Raw genomic sequence first — 22,517 nt, 5'->3', positions numbered from 1 at the left:
CACAACAGATATCAATAACGACTAATCTGTTCATCAAAAAATTAAGAATAAGAAAGAATGTTTATAAATTTCAATGTAAAAACTTTTAAATATATTTATATATTTATTCCTCTGAGTTTTTTTTAAACACACATCAGTTTGACCTTTTTTTAAAAAAAAATGTTTTTATTGATTTCAGAGAGAGAGAAAGGTAGCGAAAGAAACATTGATGAGTTGCCTTCCATATGCACCCCAAACCCACAACCAGGAATTGAACTGGCAACCTTTCAATGCAAGGGATGATGCTCAACCAACTGAGCCACATGGGCCAGGGTAATTTGATCTTTACTGACATGTGACTTTAGGATTCATTTTGTATGATGCTTATGTGGCTCTATTAATTAAGCAATTTTCAAGTGAAAGTAACACCATTCCAAACTATAAGTATTTTAAATAGTACAGACCTTCTTTTTCTCAAATAACATAAAGACTGGAAACTCCTGACCTGTGTTGTTTATTCAGTGGATAACAAGTTTGTAAAGAATCCAGCTTTTTCTACCTTTCCTCACTGTCTTCCACAAGGTGGTGTGGCAGATATAGTAGAGGGCTCACTCAGCACCCACCTCAAGCACAATTTACTGGCTTTCCTCTACTATCGAGTTTGGCATGAAAGAACATAACTTTATGAGACTCTTTTTCCCATGAAAAGTGTCCCTCTAGAAAGGTGTTTTGCCTTCTTATGTAATTACCACACCTCTTTTTTCCTCCTTCCTCTAATGACAGTTTTGACATCAACATGTTGACAGGGACTATAGCAGCCATCCTGTAGTAGTAAGGAAAGGTGAGTGAATTCAATATATCTTGCTCTTGATAGCTACTGTCCTGAAGCCAGTACACACCAACTTTCAGACTTTTTGTTGAATGAGAAAAGTAAAACTTTACATTTGTTTAAGCCTCTGTTTATGTTACTTACAATGACATGAAATAAAGGTAAGGCTTGTCTACTTTACAGTGTGTCCCTGTTCGTGTTGACAAAATGGCTGCAGCAGCTGCAGAATCCAATGTTGGCATAATATTATTAAGAAAAGAAGAGAGAATATGTTCTTGTGCATCTCTCTTTTGGTAAGAAAATGCTCACCCAAAAGTTTACCAGTAAAATTTGTCTCAAGTTGCACTGAGCAGTATTTTGTCACATGACAGTATATAAAATATTAACTGTAGGATTTCAAAATGGCAGTGGAGTAAGTGGAAGCTACACCAACACTCTCCCAGGACCAAACTCGAAATACAACTAAAATACAGAAAAACCACCCAGAATAATCAACTGAAGACTATCAGGAGAGAACCCTGATATCCAAGGATGGAAAGTGGAGATCACAGAGACATTGGTGGGGAAGTACAGAAGCATGAAAGGGCTGCTGGGCACCCACAGACAGCAGCTAAAGTTCCGGAGGGATATCTCAGCGGTGTTGGATTCTCACTGAGAATTATGGGTTCTAAATCCCAAGACAGGCTCTCCAGCCCAGAGGAACAGAACTGAGAATGGTTCCCATGTAACATCTGGCTGTGAAAAGCAGCAAGCTTACTTTCTGCCAGGGAGAGATGGCAGGAAATGCAACCACCCGTTTAAAGGGCCAATACACAAAATTTGGTGTGTAGTTACTCACCTTCAGCTCTGGTAGAAGGTGGCAGAGTAGATTAGAGCTGTGTGAGCAGAATCCATGGTTGGGGACTCTGGGGTTAGACCTTGAAAGATGCCACCCTCGGTTCCTATTCTGAGTCATTCCCTCATACAGTAGAGGATATCCTTCTCCAGCAGACCTTTGCCATCCAGGCAACTTTGGCCAGGGGGAGGGAAAGCAGTTGCCCCACTCTATTAGGAAACCCCTCATTCTACCCTATGGAGTTTCTGAGACCCATTAAGACACTGAAAATAACAATCAGCCTGCAGGCAGAAGCAATTGCTTCACCCTGTTAGAAAACATCCCTCCCCACACTGTGCTTGATAGCCTGAGTAATTAAGACTGAATAACAATTAGATCTGAAGGCAGAGGCAGATTTCCTTCTAGGACTGGGGCTAGGAAAAGCAGGTCTTAATGCATATCTTGATCCTTTCCAAGGGCACCCAGCCCAAGCAGAGGGAGCCATAAGCTGTGGATTGCTGATGACTCCAAAGAGGCTACTCAGGGCCAGTCACAAACAGCATCTGACACTGTCCTTCATTAGAGATTGGGAGTCATAGCAGATCTACCTAATACAGTGGTCACCAACCGGTGGTCCACAGACCACTGGTGGTCTGTGAGGTCTGAAAGGTTCGCGACCACTGACCTAATACATAGACTTAATCCAAAGAGGCAGTCAAATGGGAAGACAAAAAAAAAAAAAAAAAAAAAAAATAAAGCCCCAAATGAAAGCACGAGAGAATTCTCCAGAAGAAGAGATAAATAAAATGGAGAAAATAAATTTATCAGATATAGAGTTCAGAATAATGATGGCAAGGATGTTCAACAGCATAAAAAAAAAAAAAAAAAACATGTTGGAAGGAACACATAAAAGATTAGGGGAGCCTTAGCCAGTTTTGCTCAGTGGATAGAGCATTGGCCTGTGGACCAAAGGGTCCCGGGTTTGATTCCAGTCAAGGGCACATGCCTGGGTTGCAGGCTTGTTCCCAGTGGGGCATGCAGGAGGCGGTCGATCAATGATTCTTTCTCATCATTGATGTTTATATCTCTCTCTCCCCCTCCCTTCCTCTCTGAAATCAATAAAAATATATTTAATACAAAAAGATTAGGGAAAGCCAAGGGTCAGATAAGTAAATTAGAAGACAGGGTAGAAAAAAATCACTCAATCACAGAATCAAGAAGAAAAAACAATAAAAAAAAATAGGGGGACAGCTTAAGGGAGCTGTGGGACAAAAGGAAATTTAATAATATTTACATCATAGGGATACCAGAAGGGCAAGAAAGTGAGCAAGGGATAGATAATCTGTTTAAAGAAATAATGGCAGAACACTTCACTAACCTGGTGAAGGAAAAAGTCACACAAGTTCAGGAGGCACAGAGAGTTCCAAGCAAGAAGAACCCAAACTGTCCCATAATGAGACACTTCAAAATTAAAATGACAAAATTAAACATGAGAAAGGACTCTTAAAGGCAGCAAGAGAAAAGCAGTTTGTTCCCTTAAGACTATCAGCTGAATTTTTATCAGAAAATCTACAGGCCAGAAGGGAAAGGCATGAAGTGTTCAAGGTAATGAAAAGTAAGGATTTGAAACCAAAATTACTATATCCAGCAAGGCTATCATTCAAAATAGATGGTGAAATAAAGAGTTTCACAGACAAAAAGGGCTAAAAGAGTTTACCACCAAACAAGAACTGCAAGAAATGCTAAAGATTTTGCTGCAATGAGAAGAAAAGAGAGAGAGAGAGAGAGAGAGAGAGAGAGAGAGAGAGAGAGAGAGACATAGGAATAAAGAATTAAAATGGCAATTAATAAATACATATCAATAATAACATTAAATGTAAATGGATTAAATGCTCCAATTAAAAGACATAGGGTAGCTGAGTAGATATGAAAACATAACCCAATATATGCTATCTATAAGAGACCCACCTGATAATAAGACTCACACAAGATGAGAGTGAAGGAATGAAAAAAATTTTTCCATGAAAAGGAAAAAAAAAAAAAAAGCTGGGGTAGCAATACTCATATCTGATAGACTTCAAAATGAAGGCCATCATAAGAAACAACAAAGGTCACTACATAATACTCAATGATTAATCCTACAAGAGGATATAATCCTGGTTAACATATATGCACCCAACATAGGAGCACCTAAATTTATTAAAAAACAAACAAAACAAAAAATTCCTGGAGGACTTGAAGAGAAAGATTGACTGCAATACAGTCATACTAGGGGACTATAACACCCTGCTAACTTCACAGGATAGATCTTCCAGACAAAAAATTAACAAAGAAACAAACTCTAAACGACACACTGAATCAGGTGGATTTAATTCACACTTGTAGAATATTTCACCCCAAAACTGGAGAATATATATTGTTCTCAAATGCACATGGGTCATTCTCAAAGATAGACCACATATTAGGACACAAAACAAGTCTCTACAACTTCAAGAAGATTGAAATCATATCTATGACATTCTCAGATCACAATAGAATGAAGTTAGAATTAAATATAGTGAAAACACTCAAAAACATTCAAACACATGGAGGCTAAATACCATGTTATTAAACAATGAATGGGTTACTGCTAAGATCAAGAAATAAACTAAAAAAAAAAACTTCATGGAAACAAATTAAAATGAGCAAACAACAACTCCAATTCCCTGGGAAATAGCAAAAGCAGTCCTGAGAGGGAAGTTTATAGGACTAAAGGCCTACCTCAGAAAACAAGAAAAAATAATAATAAACTATTTAACCTTACAACTTAAAGAATTAGAAAGAGGACAACAAGAAAAGCCCAGAGAAAGTAGAAGGAAGGAAGTAATAAAGATTAGATCAGAAATAAATGACATAAAGACTAAAAAAAACATAAAAAAGATCAATAAAACCAAGAGCTAGTTCTTTAAGAAGATAAACAAGATTGATGAACCTTTAGCCATACTCATCAAGAAACAAAGAGAGTTGACCCAAATCAATAAAATCAGAAACAAAAGAGTTAAAGTAACAACTGACACCACAGAAATATAAAGGATTGTGAAAAAATACTATGAATAACTATATGCCAACAAACTGAACAATGTGGATGAAATAATTCCTAGAAACATACAATCTTCTAAAACTCAATCAAGAAAAATCAGAAAACCTGAATAGGCAGATAAATACTGATGTAATTGAAGCAGTAATAATAATAATAAAAAAAATTGCCAACCAACAAAAGCCCTGATCTCATGGCTACACAGGGGAGTTTTACTAAACATTCAAAGAACACCTATACTCCTCAAACTCTTCAAAAAAATCCAAGAGGAAGAAACATTTTCAACTACTTTTTATGAGGCCAACGTTATCCTAATTCCAAAACCAGATAGAACACCACAAAGAAAAAAATTACAGGTCAATATCCCTCATGAACATAGGTTCTAAAATCCTCAACAAAATATTAGCAAATCTGATCCAGTAATATATCAAAAAGATCATACACCATGACCAAGTGGAATTTATTCCAGGGATGTAAGGCTGGAACAATATTCACAAATTGATAAAAGTGATACATCACCATAAACAAATTGAAAGACAACAACCACATGATCATATCAATGGACGCAGAAAAAGCATTAAACAAATCTCAATATCCATTTTTGATAAAAATTCTGACCAGCCCACCTGGCATAGCTCAGTGGTTGAGCATTGACACATGAACCAGGAGGGCATGGTTTGATTCTCAGTCAGGGCATATGCCCAGGTTGTGGGCTTGATCCCCAGTACGGGACATGCAGGAGGCAGCTGATAAATGATTCTCTCTCATCATTGATGTTTCTAAATCTGTCTCTCCCTCTCCCTTCCTCTCTGAAATCAATTTAAAAAAAATTCTCACCAAAGTTGAGAGGAATCATACCTCAACATAATAAAGGCCATGTATGACCAGCCTACAGCATACTGAATGTTCAATAAATAAAACCATTTCCCCTAAGAATAAGATCAAGACAGGATGTCTTCTTTCACCACCTTTATTCAACATAGCCACAGTGATCAGACAAGAAATCATAAAAGGCATCCAAATTGGAAAGGAGGGATTAAAACTGTCATTATTAGCAGATGGCATGATATCCTAGCTTATAATAGAGAAACATGCAAATTGACCGCACCTCCGCTATGCCCATGATTGGGCCTGCGAGAGGCTGGGGGCGGGACTCCGGGTGGCCTATCTGGCCTTTGAGAAAACCAAGATGGCGGCACCAAATCCTCTTAGTTCCGGGGGTCCTGAGGAGCAATGGCAACCCTAGAGGGGCGTGGCCGGGCACCGCCAGCAGCCTCCCGGGGGTCCCGGGGCAGATCAGGAACCCGGGGGGCGTGGCCGGGCCCAGCCAGCGGCTCCAGGGCCGGGGTTCGCCATCCTGGCCTAAATGGCTGGTGCTGAGAGGGATCAATGGGGCCAGTGGAAGGAGCAGGTGGTAGTTGACCACCGAGGCCATCTGCAGCAGCCGGATGCAGAGTTGGGGTCCACGTTCTCCAGGTTGGCCTCCGTGGGGCCCGTGTCGCACCCATAGTAGCCGAGTGGGCATGCTGGCATAGTAGCCCCAGCATGAGGCCAGCTTCCCAAGCCAGGCTGCGGAGGGAGGGAGGACCTCTGGGCTGAGAGCACTCCCCCACCCCAGTGGACAGGGCACAGAGAGCGAGCAGCAGAGAGCTACTAGGGGTGGTGGGTGTGGTGGCCTGGCTTCCAAGGGGCTGGCTTCAGCTGCTGTGGCCTGCGCTGAGGTGGCTGGTGGTGGGGGCAACTGCGGGGGCGCATCCGAGGCTGGGGCACTGGGAGACGTGGGACTGCAGTCCAGAAAGCGAGGCTCCGGAGGACCTGGTCACCGACCCCCGGCATTGAAGCCGCCTCCTACAAGATGTATCCTAGCCTAGGTGTGTGGGAAGCAGGTTCAGGAACCTCTCCCTTTGCGGCACCAGAGCCCAGGCCTGCCAGCTCCCCAGAGGAGACCCCCACCAGGATCGGGGGCGTGACCGGCCTCCAAACCGCCAGTGACCCTAACCCAGGCCTGCCAGCCCCCCAGAGGAGATCCCCACCAGGATCGGGGGCGTGACCAGCCTCTAAACCGCCCGCAGCCCTAGCCCAGGCCTGCCAGCACCCCAGAGGAGACCCCTGCCAGGATTGGGGTCATGGCCAGCCTTCAAACTGTGGCGGCCCCTAGCCCAAGGAGGCCTCCTGGCCGAGGACGCCTGAGTCTGTTCTTGACCTAGGGCCGGGCTCTCCCCGCAAGGGACTCAGAAGCCGCCAGAGTCTAACTGCCAGTCTCTGGGAGTGCATCCACTGTCCACCAAAAAGTAGGGCCATCAAACCATTCAGTCTCAGTGCAGGCACAGGTCCGTGGCTGACGGGGTGGAGGCCAGACCAAAAACAAAACAGCAGAAACACCCTGCCCACCTGGGCGGGTACTGCTGTAGTCCACGTGGCCTGGGCAGTGTAGAAAGCGCTACCTTCTCCCAGGTCCTGTGCTGGCACCGCCGCCTCGCTCACCCTCAAGCCCCCCTGAGTCCTGACAGCAAAGTGTGTGGGGCATTCTGCAGGAGTTGTGCCATTCTGGGTGCTTTTGCCCAAAGACACACTTTGGGATGAATTCAGAGCCACATCTCATTTCCCATGAGACTGGAAGAACCATGTAAAAGGATTTTGACAAAAGCTTTCCACATCTCTGTTTATTCTTTTGAATCCATAAAACGACCTTAAAAAAAGCATCCGGGCCACCTAAGAAAGAATGCACTTTCTGGCCAGAGCACGCAGGATTCTTTTGCCCAACAGGTTAAAGGGAGCAGAGCTGGCACAGTGGGAATGGCCCTGGTGCCCTATGAGGAGACCGGGGGAATGGGGTTGCTGAAATTCCATAAGCCTCTTGCCACCTTCTCCTTTGCAAACCACACCATCCAGATCCACCAGGATTGGAGGCAACTGGGAATCACAGCCGTGATTTGGGACATGGTGAGCAAATCTTGAGGGGCCTCTGAAAACATCTGCAATTGATTATAAGACTGGTCTTTATTTAAAAAGAAATAAAAGAACAGCTTTGTTGAGATATAACCCATATACTGTACATGTCACCTAAAGTTTACAATGAACTGGTTTTTTAAAGTAAATTCAGAGTGGTACAACCATCACCATGCTCAATTTTTAAATATCTTCATGACCCATCCCCTCCAAAAAAAACTTCTACCCATTGGAATCACTTTCCTGATCATCTTCCCCAAAATAGATTGCACTTTAAAGGTGGGTAAAGGAAAGTTGAGGGAAGTTAAAACACTGCACAAAGGATATTGTAAGATGACAAAGCCCAAAGTGAAGATCATGTGTTTTCTTTAAAAAATATATATTTTTAAAATTTCAGAAAGGGAGAGGGAGAGAGAGATAGAAACATCAATGATAAGAATCACTGATCAGCCGAAACCGGTTTGGCTCAGTGGATAGAGCGTCGGTCTGCGGACTGGAAGGTCCCAGGTTCGATTCCGGTTAAGGGCATGTACATTGGTTGCTGGCACATATCCCGGTGGGGGGTGTGCAGGAAGCAGCTGGTCGATGTTTCTCTCTCATCCATGTTTCTAGCTCTCTATCCCTCTCCCTTCCTCTCTGTGAAAAATCAATAAAATATATTAAAAAAAAAAAGAATCACTGATCAGCTGCTGCCCACAGGCCCCCTTCTGATCAGGCATGTGTGCCCCTGATCAGAATCAAACCTGGACTCTTCAGTCCACAGGCCGATGCTCTCTCCATTAAGCCAAACTGACCAGGGCCATGTGTTTTCTTCAAGTTCTGCGTGGTTGTAATGGTCCCCAAATCTATACTAATAAAAGGGTAATATGCTAATTAGAGTGATTGTCTTCCGGACATCTTTCCAGACAAAGCCGCAGTGGCTACAAAGGCCAAGGCTCAGGCAGCCATAACCAGCTGCAGTGGCAGCAGCATTGGGGTTATGGGGGTGGTGCCTCCAGAGGGAGGCCAGACTGGGGGCCAAGGCACAGGCAGTTTGGGGTGATCAGGCTGATAGGGGAGGGCAAGGTAGGGGCAATCAGGCTGGCAGGAGATCAAGGTAGGGGCAAGCAGGCAGGCAGGCAGTGGGGTTAGGGACAATCAGGCAGGCAGGCAGGTGAGTGGTTAGGAGCCAGCGGTTCCGGATTGTGAGAGGGATGTCCGACTGCTGGAAGTTGGACATCCCCTGAGGGGTCCCAGATTGAAGAGGGTGCAGATTGGGCTGAGGGGCACCCCCCCAACCCCCCCCCCCCAGTGCACGAATTTCGTGCACCGGGCCTCTAGTTATGCATATAAAACCCTAAAGACTTCACCAAAATACCTCTTAGTCTAATAAATGAATTTGGCAATGTAGCAGGACACAAAATTGACACCCAGAAATTGATGGCATTTTTATACATCAACAATGAATTCTCAGAGAGAGAAACTAAACAAATAATCCAATTACCACTGCAACAACAACAACAACAACAAAATTAAGATACTTAGGAATAAACTTAACCAAGGAGGTAAAAGACTTGTACTCAGAAAATTACAGGAAAAAAAGAGATAGAGGAAGATATAAACAAGTAGAAGAATCTAACATGATCATGGATTGGTAGAATTAACATCATTAAAGTGTCCATACTACCCAAAGCAATCTATAAGTTTAATGCAATCCTGTTAAAATACCAATGGCATATTTCACAGACTTAGAACAGATACTCCAAAAATTTATATGGAACCAAAAAAGACCATGAATGGCGACAGCAAGCTTGAGAAAAAAAGAACAAAGTTGGAGGGATCACAATACCAGATATCATGAAATACTACAAAGCCCCTACAATCAAAAGAGCCTGGTATTGGCACATGAACAGACATATAGATCAATGGAACAGAAGAGAGACCCAAGAAATAGCCATTATGCTCAATTAATATTTGATGAAGGAGGCAAGAGAATACAATAGAGCCAAGACAGTCTCTTCAATAAATGGTGTTGGGAAAATTGGACAGATACATGCAAAAAATGAAACTAGACCACCAACTTATCCTAATAATAGACAAATATGCAAATTGACCATACCTCCGACACACCCACAAGCCACACCCACCATCCAATCAGAGTGAGTATGCAAATTAACCCAAACCAAGATGGCTACAGCCACAGAGAGCAAGGTTTCCTAGGTAACAGAGGAAGCCAAGCTTTCTGCCTGCCCTGGCCAGGCCTAAGCCTCCACTCAAGCTACAAAGTTTCAATTATAGAAGGTAAACAAATTCAAACAAATGGCAGCAGGATGGAGCTTGAGAGAGCAGGCCAGGGTTGCCGGCGGCAACAGGGGAAGGAAAGCTTTCCGCACACCCTGGCTGGGCCCACCTGCTTAAGGCAACAAAGTTTCAATTATAACCCCAACACAAATGGCTGCAGGCCTTGGAGGGAGCCCCAGGCTTGGCTCCGCTCGAGGCTACAAAGTTTCAATTGTAGAAGGAAAATAAATTCCAGATATCAGGGCCTCGCTTGGGTTGCCAGGGGGCGTGGCTGGCCTGCAAACCACCACAGGCCCCTCACTCAGGCCGCCCCACACCCCAAGGGAACCCCCACCTGATACGGGCCGCCCTTCAGGGCAAACCAGCTGGCCCCCACCCCTGTACCAGGCCAATCAGGAAGGCAGGCAGGCAAGCAGTTGGGAGCCAGCAGTACTGAATTGTGAGAGGGGTCCCAGATTGGAGAGGGTACAGGCCGGGCTGAGGGACAACCCCCCTCCGTGCAAGAATTTCCTGCATCGGGCCTCTAGTAGCATACATAAGAATAAACTCAAAATTGATAAAATACTTACATGTAAGATGTGAAACAATAAAAATCTTAAAAGAAACCATAGGCAGCAAAATCTCAAACATATCTCATACCAATATTTTTGTGGATACATCTTCTAGGGCAAGGGTAACTTAGGAGGAAATAAACAAAGGGGACTACATCAAAATAAAAAGCTTCAGCACAGGAAAAGGAACCATGGGAGAATATATTTGTCAATGATACATCTGATAAAGGTTTAATATCAAAATATATAAGGAACTTATACAAAGGAAAACCATCCAATTAGAAATTGTGCAAAGGATCTAAATAGATACTTCTCCAAAGTTGACATACAGATGACCAAGAGACATATGAAAAATTGCTTAAAGTCACTGATCATCAGAGAGATGCAAATTAAAATGATAATGAGGTGTCACCTTACATGTGTCAGAATGGATATTATCAACAAATCAATAATGACAAATGCTGGTGAGGATGTGGGAAAAAGGGAACCCTAGTACACTGCTGGTGGGAATGCAGACTGATGCAGCCATTATGGAAAACATATGGAGTTTCCTCAAAAAATTAAACATTTTATCCAGTGATGCCACTTCTGGGAATATATCCTAAGAAACCTGAAACACCAATCAGAAAGAATGTATGAACCCCTATGTTCATAGCACCGTAATTTACAATAGCTATGATTTTGAAACAGCCCAACTGCCCAGTAGTACATGAGTGGATAAAAAAAATCTGTGGTGCTTTTATACCATGGAATACTACCCAGCTATAAAAAAAAAAAAGGATATTTTACCTTTGAGACAGCATGGAGGGACCTGGAAAGTATTATGCTTAATGAAATAAGCCAGTCAGACAAAGATAAGTATTATATAATGTTACTCATATGTGGAATCTAATGAACAAAATAGATATAGAGACATAGAAGCATTGAATCCACTGTTGAATCTCAGAGGGAATGTGGGGATGGGTGGGTGGGTCAGAAGACATCAACCAAAGCACTTGCATGCATATATGCATAACCCATGGGTACCGACAATAGAGTGGTGAAGGCTTGGTACAGCAGTTGGGGGCAGGCTAGAAGGGGTCAATGGCAAAAAAAGTGGACATATGTAATACTTTCAATAGTAAAGTTTAAAAAATAAAATAAAGTAAACTATCTACTATCAAAAGGAACAAGACCAAGATAATTGGGATGATCCAGCCATGATTCATTCCTGGGGCTGGAAATAGGCTCAACATTATTGAGCTCATGGCCTTGCAGAGGATGGACACAACAGTAATAATGGACCTCTGCAAGTAGGAAGAAGAGAAAATATATAATGGGCTGGCAAATAGCAATAATTCCCACACTGTCTTAGAATACAGAATTTTTAACATTAAGATCATAAAATTATGTTGAGATCTAGCATAGTACTAAGGCCGGACTTAACTTGACATAATGAGGATACCTATTTGGAATTCAAAGTTCTCATTCTTAAAAGATTAGCATATGATGTTTTAAAAAAATAAGGAGGTTATTTTAAATATGAAAAAAGTATTTGCAAATTTTAATTCATTGAACAAGGACAAAGAGTTGCTATCTCCACTGTAAATTTTCTCTTCTGTTGAACTAGTACTTCTGTATTTTATAACCATGGAGAGAGAAAAAGAGAGGAAGAAAGAGAGAGAGAGAGAGAGAGAGAGAGAGAGAGAGAGAGAGAGAGAGAGAGGGAAGGAAAGAAGGAGGAAAGACAAGCTTTCCTATTCCACTTCTACAGTAATAATTTTTTTAGTCTCTTAAAGTTTGGGCTTTCTGTTATGGTTTCCTTTGAACAAAGAAATTGCAGGATAAAATAACTGATGATCCCCTTAAACCTCCAAGCTCCCTTCCAAAATGAACCTTCTGTAGTTCTATAAATCCCTAAAACAATCTGAATTGTTTCTCAGAGTGAAATTTGTAATTTTTTATTTGTTTATTCATATATAAGATTCTATATTTTAATATTTTATTGATTTTTTACAGAGAGGAAGAGAGAGAGGGATAGAGAGTTAGAAACATCGATGAGAGAGAAACATCGATCAGCTGCCTCCTGCACACCCCCTACTGGGGATGTGCCCAAAACCAAGGTACATGCCCCTGACCGGAATGGAACCTGGGACCCTTGAGTCCTCTATCCACTGAGCCAAACCGGTTTCGGCTAAGATTCTATATTTTAGGCAAACTCACAAAATTAGCATGATTGGGAAGAATTATACCCTTATGTGAAAGTTTCTGATAAGGATTTAGAAATCCAGTGCAAATTTTTGATTTATATGATGTATATGAGTAACATATTCAATTTAGCTTGGATTATAAAAGTCAATTCTGACTAATGATACTAGTAAGTTATTATACATTACTTCTCTTTCAAAGGAACAATAGTCTTCATTCATCACTATATAATAAAGTTTTTTATACTTTACCCCCAAAACTATAAGTTTTTGCATGAAACATTGATGCCCAGTGACTGGTAACAGTATAGTTTATACCATTGGTCTTCTTATGAAACTTTAGTCCTAATTTGCCAGCTTTCTCAGCTCTACTCTTCAGAACTTTGCAAAAAATCACAATAGATTTTCAGTATATTAATCAATTTGATATTTGTCCTGGACAAATATGGTTAGGAAAAATTGATAAGATTTTCCAGGTTTTAATGTATTAATAATAAAAAAGTATCTATAATTGCTGTTATATTTCTAGACTTCTATGTTTTATAAATATAATTATTTTAATCAACATAGTGCATTCAATAGAGAACTGATAACTGATAATGGAGAAGAAGTAATAACACAAAATGGAGGTTAAAAGTTCTTTTTTTTAAATCCAATAGTCCATAATGTTTGCTTGTTGTTTTTTTTTAAATATATAGATATAGATATAGATATAGATATAGATATAGATATAGATATAGATATAGATATAGATATAGATATAGATATATATACTGGTGGCCCCATGCACGAAATTCATGCACATTGAAAGGAAATTAATTAGAGGAAATATTTTAATATTGCTACTTGCCCTTTATCTATAATAGAAGTGTCAGAGATGAAAGAAAAGTAGTAAAATGTATATGAAAATCTCCCTCCTGTCAGAGTCTGGGGTGTGCCGCAGGACCCAGAGTCAAGTCCCCACCCACCCGCATGCGCCTCAAAATCATGTGAGACCCAGATCCGGCCGGCCCCACCCCTGTCAAGCCCCGCAGGGTGGGGTGGGTGCAGCCTCAGGTCCCCTGTCAAGCCCTGCAGGTTGGGAGGCGTGGACTCAGGTCCCCTGGCCCCTGCGGAAGGGCGAGAGGGTATGAGGGTGTGATGACTATTTGCATATTAGCTCTTTATTATATAGGATTTTCCCATTATGGAAAAAATAGATTTCATTATAGAAAATACAGAAAAGCAGATAGACGATACACTATTTGAAGTTCAACGTATTTACAACGTTAACATAAATTTTCAAGATTTTCTTGTAGCTTTGTTTTCAGTGGTTACTATGTTCTTTTTATTTCCTGTGACCATTGTGCTTGTGTGTGCTTACGTGTGTATGTGTACTTTGTAGTTAGTAGATTTGTTTATTAAACATTGTATTTCTATCTCGGTGCTGCACTCTGTGGGCACATGGTATGTTTTCAGTACTCTACCTGCTTTGAAGTGGTGATGCCATGTAACTTGGTCAATGACATGGGAACAGAAATGACATGTGCCAATTTCTGGTGCATGATTTAAAAGCCATTGTGCAATACCGTGCTTCCTTCCTAGTGGTGTAGACCTGGTGGAGGAATGTACCTGAAGGAGGCCTGTTAGCCCGAGTCTCTGATGAAAAAACAAAGAGTTCCCTTGATGATCCACAATTATACCCACAGCATGCATGAAATTTAACATTGAGAACACAAGATTTGGAGACAGTTTGTTGTGGGATAATTCCATTTATAATGCCTGATAGATATAGTGTTCTATTGCTTTCCTCTTAGCATCAGGACCAAAGCAATTGTTCTGTTTTTTTAAATTCTTGATTTAAAAAAAACCCAAAACATACTGGCTCCACCATAATTCACTTAAACAATATCATATTATTGAAAACAATAATTTTTTTACTATTAGGAATCATAATGATAGACACCCTTGTGTAAAAGTTGCAAGCATTCGTGGTGTGTGTGTGTGTGTGTGTGTGTGTGTGTGTGTGTGTGTGTTTGAGTTTTAGTATTTATAGTTTGTTTTGGTTATTTTGTTGTTGTTGTTAATCCTCATCCAAGGATATTTTTCCATTGTTTTTTAGGGAGAGTGGAAGAGAGAGGGAAAGACAGAGAAAAACATGGGCATGAGAGAAACACATTGATTGGTTTCCTCCTGCATGAGCCCCTACCAGGGCCCTGGCCAGGGGGGAGCCTGCAACCAAGGTACATGTCCTTGACTGTAATCAAACCCGGGACCCTTTGGTCTGCAGGCCAACACTCTAGCAACTGAGCCAAACTAGCTAGGGCTGTTTTGGTTATTTTTATCTCCTTAGGGACCTTTTCCAGTTGTACAATTATTGGGCAATATGTATACTCTCTGATACATACTGATAAACTAGTTTCTAAAAGAACTTATTGATTTGCATTTCCAATATTATATTATACTCATCAGCATTTTGTGATATTCTTTTTAAATATTTTGCTGGTTTGATACATAAAAGATTCTACCTTAATGTTTAAATTAATTGTGATTTTCTTTTAAGATTATTATATGCTTATATCATCCTATGGTTCATGGCCTTTATGCTCATTTCCTTAAATAATCTAATTTTCAGCTCTAAATTCATATTAATACCTAATAAAATACATAGCAATATTATTTCTTTAATGCCATTTATCTTGCAAGAATTTTATGTTCAAATCTTTAAAATTGTGCTTTAAAAAGGTTTGCTTTTGCACACATAATCACTGCAGGGCTCCAAATAAGTTATATTTCAAGTTTACTTATGTGTTAAAAGAAATAACTACAGCATATGATATTGAAAACTCTATGAAGATTAATCCTAAAAATTGACTGTCTGTCTCTAAAAATAACCTAAATATATGAAGATAAATTATCTCCTTAAAATAAGGTAGATGATAAATGCAAAGAAGAATAAGTAAGGTATTATTAATCATAGTGTAATCTGTATTGACCTATCTTATATTAACTCTACAGATATTAGAAATAAATTGTCTTCTATTATCAGAACCCTTGAAATGGATACTAACTCAAAAACATAGTGATCTTAATCAATTATCTAATAGTCCAGTTTATAAATTAACAATCCTAAAATCATGAATAACAAATGAATCACAACAAAGCTTAATTTCTCTGTTCATAAAATGAAATTAATAATAATACATATCTCTAAGCATGGTTTTCAGGATTATGTACAATGGCACAAGTTCAGGACTTAGCATAGTTCCTGAGGTAGAAAAGATCTCCTGAGAAAGTATTTTCCTTGTTATTACTCAGTTTTAACTATCCTGGCTACTATAACTTATTTTTCTTCATGGCTATGTTACATGGAAGTTCCTCCTAAATTCTTTAAAAATAATTATTTTCATTAGTATTTCCACTAGGGATCATTTGCAGAATGACTGGAATGAGTCTTCCCAATACACATCTTTTTGCCATTTCTTGCATTTCCCCATCCTTGACTCTAGACTCATCGTGTTTTGCTTTGAACAATAAAGTGCAGCCAAAGTGTGGGGATTCTCAGCCAAGGCCCAAAGAAGAGGTGCAGCTTGCCCTCTTAGAAAGTGGTGTCAACACTGAGGAAGTGTTTCTGAATGCTATGTGCTGAATTGTGTCCCGCCCCCACCCCAATTCATATGTTGAAATCCTAACCTCCAGTACCTCAGATCAGATAGTGACTCCAGATGATTGCAAAATTCTAACCACCTGGATATAGTACAAATTGCTGGCATCTATATATATAAAAAGCCAGCGACCATAATGGCCATAATGACCTTAATGACCAGTCGCTATGACGCCCACTGTGGCCAGCAAACCAGCCCAATCAGGGGGTGGGGCTGGCCAACCAACCTTGCATCCCCTCCTCCCTGCTTGCCTGCCCCTGATTGGACTCTCCCACGCCTAATGGGTGTGGGGCTGGGCATCCAACCTCCTGCAGCCCCTCCCCCCATCTGATCAGGGGGCAGGTCTCGCCGGCCAATTGCCTGCAGCCCCTTCCCCCAGCCAGCCCAGCCCTGATCAGGCCCCAATCAGGCCAGACTGGCCAACCAACCTCCCAACATCTCCTCCTCCCAACAGGCCCAGCCCTGATCCGCCCCAATTGGGGCCAGGCCAGCCGGACCAGGCCTCCAGTAAAGAATAATAAACCACTAAAACGGTGGTTGTTTTAAATCTTGGACTAGTTTGATAAGCAATAATTGATTGAGATACTTCATTAGGGATATACAGCATCAATCTTTTTTCCCTGAACTGACACTCCCATTCAATAATTACTTTTTGCAAACTATAAACATTTGTTGAATATTAACTGTATGTCACAAAGCCAAAACTACAAGATTAAAATCCTAATTTACAGGCTCTGACTACTTTTCAAACTTCCCTCTATATTTCTACTATTTCATATACTACTTATTAATACTTTTGCAATGGGTGAATTACCCTAAAGACTCTTCAAAAAGCATTTGTGTGTTTGTGTGTGTGCATGTATACACAATAAGGATACTAAAAAATTACTATACTCTCCTGGTACTTTTCACAATTACATTCATGAAAGGAAACTATTAAATCATTACAATTGAAGAAAGTGAAAGAAATACTAGAGGCATGCCTAGATTGTATGGCAGCAATGTAATAATTTTCAGGAGGAATCAGACAAGGTTTTACAGGCAATTGACAATTAAGCAAAGTCTGGAAGAAAAATTGTTCTTTGTCAGATATAGAAAAGTGAGTAGAGCATGCTGGACAAAGGGGGAAAATCACATTCAATGAAATGAGGGGTGCATGCATATAATAGGTTAGGGGATAATGAGTAGAGTTCAAAGAATGGATTCTCAAGAGATTAAATTTGAAGTTAACTGGCCAGACTGTACAGAGTGTGTCTTCATTAAAGATAAATATCAGTATACCATTTTACATGTGAGCAAACTGGGGCTCAGATAATGTGAAAGGGATTTTATCATACTTACCAGCTAAACAGTGGTAACAAAGTAGCAGTTTAAGTATGAAGTTCTATATATAATTTAGCTATGAAGTATAATATCTTTATGGATTAAACTAATAGTATAGACTTTTAGAACTCAATCTTCAGAAGTTAAAATATTTAAGAGTCCTTTAGGCATAATGGCATACTATACTATGAACTGACTGGGTGGAAAAAAATGAATAAAACAAAATACTCCATGAATATTTCTGATTTCAGTTTAAAACCTGGATTCACATCTCTCTCTCTCTCTCTCTCTCTCTCTCTGACTCTCTCTCTCTCTCTCTCTCTCTCTCTCTCTCTCTCTCCATTCCCTCTTTGTCTCTGCCCTTCCCCCAACACTGTGAAATTCTTCTGCAGTGTTGAATCTATTTTAAACAAGCTTTCCCATCATTTTTTGAGACTATATCCTTCCAAGTTTAAGAGAATGAGAAATGCCACTGAATTCCCATGAGAACACCCGAGAGTCACTGAGATTACACTCGAGCAATATATTTACTGACAGGCTTAGAACTGAGTCTTGTGTGCCCACCCCAGGAGCTAGAGCTAAAGACCACATTACATCGTCCTTTTAGTCAACTCAGGCTGCTCTAGCAAAACACCACAAATGGGTGGCTTAGGTAACAGACATTTACTTCTCAGCGGTCTAGAGGCTGTAAGTGTAAGATCAAGGTGGCCATTGATTTGGTTTCTGGTAAGGCTCCTCTTCCTAGCTTGCAGATGGCCACCTTCTTGCTGTGTCCTCAGGAGAGGCAAGGAAAGAGAGAGACAAGCTTCTCAGTCTCTTCTTACAATGACACCAATCCGATCATGTGGACCCCACTCTCATGACTTTGCCTAAATCTAATTACTTCCCAAAGGTTCTATCTCTAAATATCATCACATTGGAGTTAGGAATTGAACATACGATTTTTTGCGGGGGAGAAAATTCAATTCATAGCATCCTAAAAATGTAGGGAAGTTCCAGGACGACAGAGAAATAGGAATAAAACAATATCTAGTAACCAGATCATCTAAGAAAAATCATACTTTTAAAGAGAAAATGAAGGTCTTAGGTCTAGAGGTTTTAATAAGTCCCTACCATGGCAGGGATAGGCTGTGTCCTGAGCCCAGACCAAATTAATGCTCATAGAAGTACACTGTCACTCTACTAGAAGCTCAGTACTTAGAGGATGTCCCATATATTAGGTATTACATTAAACATTTTCTACTGCATAAAAGTACAGATTTTTGCAGTCTTTAATTTTAACTCTATAAAAATATGATTAACTAAAAAATAATCCCTACATTTTATTTAATGGAAAGTTAATAACAAGGTTGTGTTAATAGAAGAGAGATGGCCTTCTGAGGTAATACTACTAAGCATAGGAAAGTTGCCTCTATTAAAATTTCTATAACACACTCATTGACAGATATTAATGTGTTTTTTAAATCAGGTGAAAATAACAAGATATGCAATAACTCTTTGTTATAGTTATCCTCTCCTTCACTCCCCTCAAAAATTTTTTTCTGTACTTCCTCTTATAACTGAAAAGGTCTCTAAAATGTCTCCCTTTTTTAATGGCAGAATACCAATTTCACGCTAAATGCATGAAAGCCCTCATTCCATGAGAGCACATATCTATTAATCTTTCCTTTTTTTTTCTTCTTTCTTTTTAATCAGTAGGTCCATTCAACATTGGATTTTCTTTTATAGGTTTTACAGTTTTATTTTGTAATTATTTAAGCCTCAATTATATTTACAATTATACTAGATATGCTATTTCTCAATCAGAAATAGAAAGACTGCTAATGCAGCAACTTTCTAGTAAAAAAAAAAAATCTACAAATGGAGAACAAAATTTATATTTTCTGAAATCATTTGCAAATGGTAGTGTTGAAACTGAATATTTTTGCACCTTCTCTTAGTGATTGTTTCTATGGTCCTACTTAATCTTGCCTGTTTCATCATTAAGGAGATAGCCTGGGAGGATTGGAAGAATGATACACTATAATAATGGCTTAGTTGCTCCTTTATTTCCTGACCTTTCTTTATGTTGTTTACTAGTGAGTCCCAACAGCATTCTCTCATTCTGCTGGTTGAAAATTCAATTGTAGAGTGTAAAAGGACAGTTAGAGCTGTAGTCCCAGTGGATGAAGGGGAATGTGTCTCTCTCTTTCTTTCTCCCTTAAGAGTTAGTGTACAAGGCCCACACAGTAGCAGTCAGTCATCATTCCTAAAGGAAAGGTAAACATACATTTTTTCTGAGTCCTTGTTATTGCAGTAAAAATGTAATTTGCATTTCAAAATGTAAAAAAGAACCATTCAGGTAAAATTGCATGAAAATGGAGGGGGGGGCAAGTGATCTTTTTATTCTAAATTTGGAATTTCGAAAGTCTTAGTAGTTTACTGATTATATAGGGTTCTTAAATATATTCATCTTTTAAATGAAAACTACTTTCTATGTCTATCATCTATCTATCTATCTATCTATCTATCTATCTATCTATCTATCTATCTCTATCTCGCTATCTACCCATTGATTCACTTTCATTGCCTCCTACTATGTTCAGGAGAGAAATAACTCAGAAACAAAAATGCCTCTAAAGAGATAACTAGAAAATTATCAGGGCAAAAAATTCTTACCCCTCCCCCCATATACACAGACACAAAGAATTAACCACAACATTCACCCTCTCTCCTTTATCTGAGGTTCTGAGTCGCAGGTTGACTAACCATAGTCAGCATAACAAATGTTTCCTGCAGCCCATTTTTGTAATTAAAGTTTTATTGTAAGATATTACATCCACTGGTTTATGTATTGTCTGTCGATGGCTGTTTTCATGCTACAGTATCAGAGTTGATTAGTTGTGATAAAGATCATAAGGCCTGCAAAGCCAAAATATTTACTATGTAGAATTTAGAGAAAAAGTTCTCCAGCTCCTTTTAGATCATTGATTATCACATTTAGACATAATCCACACAAATTGTATTATTTAAACAAATTTAATTTGAGAAAATATGTAGCATATAGTATAAAAATTATTTGGAGTTTAAAGGCAGAGATCCTGGGGGAGGCATATCGTGTATGGAGTTTATTGAACAAGACAGAAATATAAGTATTCTGTAGATTATGTAAAACAGAAAACACATGCATTATTTTATGGTTAGGGTTCTTCCATAATCCGAAATCTCATGGATATGCATCAGTGACTAATGGCTGTATGTATTATAACAGAAATAAATATAATTAGTCCAAATGCAGCAGTAACCGTATTATAAGTAGGATCTCACAGAAAGTTGTTTATTTTATAACTCAGTATCTAAACATAGTAAGTAAATGCAAAAATAATTGACATTTCTCTTAAAAATCCAGCAACATACATTTATTAAAATTTAATTATCTAGAACTTGTAAATTAAAGTCATATATTTGCATTATACTCATAGTAAAGCATGTATGAGAAGGAAGACATTTTTTTAAAAAGACAAAACATTTAAATCAAATCTGACAATAGAAAAAGGGCAGGCAACTTTGGAAGAATGCGATTTGCCTAATACTTTATGACTTGCCTTTTAGCCTTGCCAGCGCCAGGCTGTGCACTAAACCCCCTTGGGTACTGCTTTCTCCTTCATCACACAGGGGTAACATAGTATGTTAGAAGAAAGCAAAGATTACAAACTAAAAGGAGTGTATGAAATTATTCCCACTTCAATACTCTAAAAATGATAAGACAAATAGTTTTCCATTCTCTTCTTGAATATTGTATTTTTGCAAACCTTGTGACATTGTCTCTATGCCTTTTAAGCTCCTCATTTCAATTTAACATCCATGACATAGAAAAATATTATGGTTCTAATCTGAGAGATTATTGAATTAAGTAAAAAAAATACAGGCAAAATGTTGATAAATTCTTTTCCCCTCAAGTTTAACATAGGTATTTGCAAATGTGATTAAATTAGCTATAGTTCTAGAAATATTAGTATTGTGATTCGTATTTTTCCTGTTGACTACTCCATCCAAATGTTCATTACAAATATTCATTTCTTATTGCTGGTGTAATAAATTAATATTAACTTTAAAACAATATACATTTATTTTCTTACAGTTTTGGAGGTCAGAAGTCATAAAATGAAGGTGTCAGTAGGGTTATCTTTTTTATTTCCTTCTCTGGGTTCTAGGTTCCTAGATCCTTGCCTTCTCTAACTTCTAGAGCTTGGCTGCATTTCTTGGTTTATGGTCCCTGTGTCTATCTTCAAAGCACATAACTCCACAGTCTAATTCTTTTGTCAAGTCTATATTCTGAGTTTGACACTTTTGATTTCCTTTTACAAGAACCCTTGTGATTATATTGGGTTCACCATCATGATCCAGGACAATCTTGCCATCTCAAGATTCTAACCTAATTATATTTGGGAGCCTCTTTTGCCATGTAAGTTTACTTGACTGGGCCACTGGGGCATCAAATACCTAGTCAAACAGTCAGTTGAAGCCTGAACAGAACAAAAATTCTGACTCTCCACTGAGTAAGGGGAATTCCTTCTGAATGACTTCTTTAAATTGCAATATCAGCTTTTTATCCTGCCTTCAGACTGAACTGAAACATGAGCTCTTCCTGGCTCTTGAGCAACCCAGCCTTTGACCTGTAACTACACCATCTCTCCTTATTCTCAGCTCTTCAGCTCATACTGGAACTACTAGTAAACCATGGGCTCTGCTGGGTATTGAGCCCACCAACTCACTGAAGATCCTGGGACTTGTCTACTTCCATAATTGCATTGCATGAACCTATTTCTTATAATCTCTCTCTCTCTCTCTCTCTCTCTCTCTATATATATATATATATATATATATATATATATACACACACATAT

This window comes from Eptesicus fuscus, chromosome 3 (assembly GCF_027574615.1).
Source record: "Eptesicus fuscus isolate TK198812 chromosome 3, DD_ASM_mEF_20220401, whole genome shotgun sequence".
NCBI lineage: Eukaryota > Metazoa > Chordata > Mammalia > Chiroptera > Vespertilionidae > Eptesicus > Eptesicus fuscus.
Note: the sequence above shows the minus strand (reverse complement) of the source record.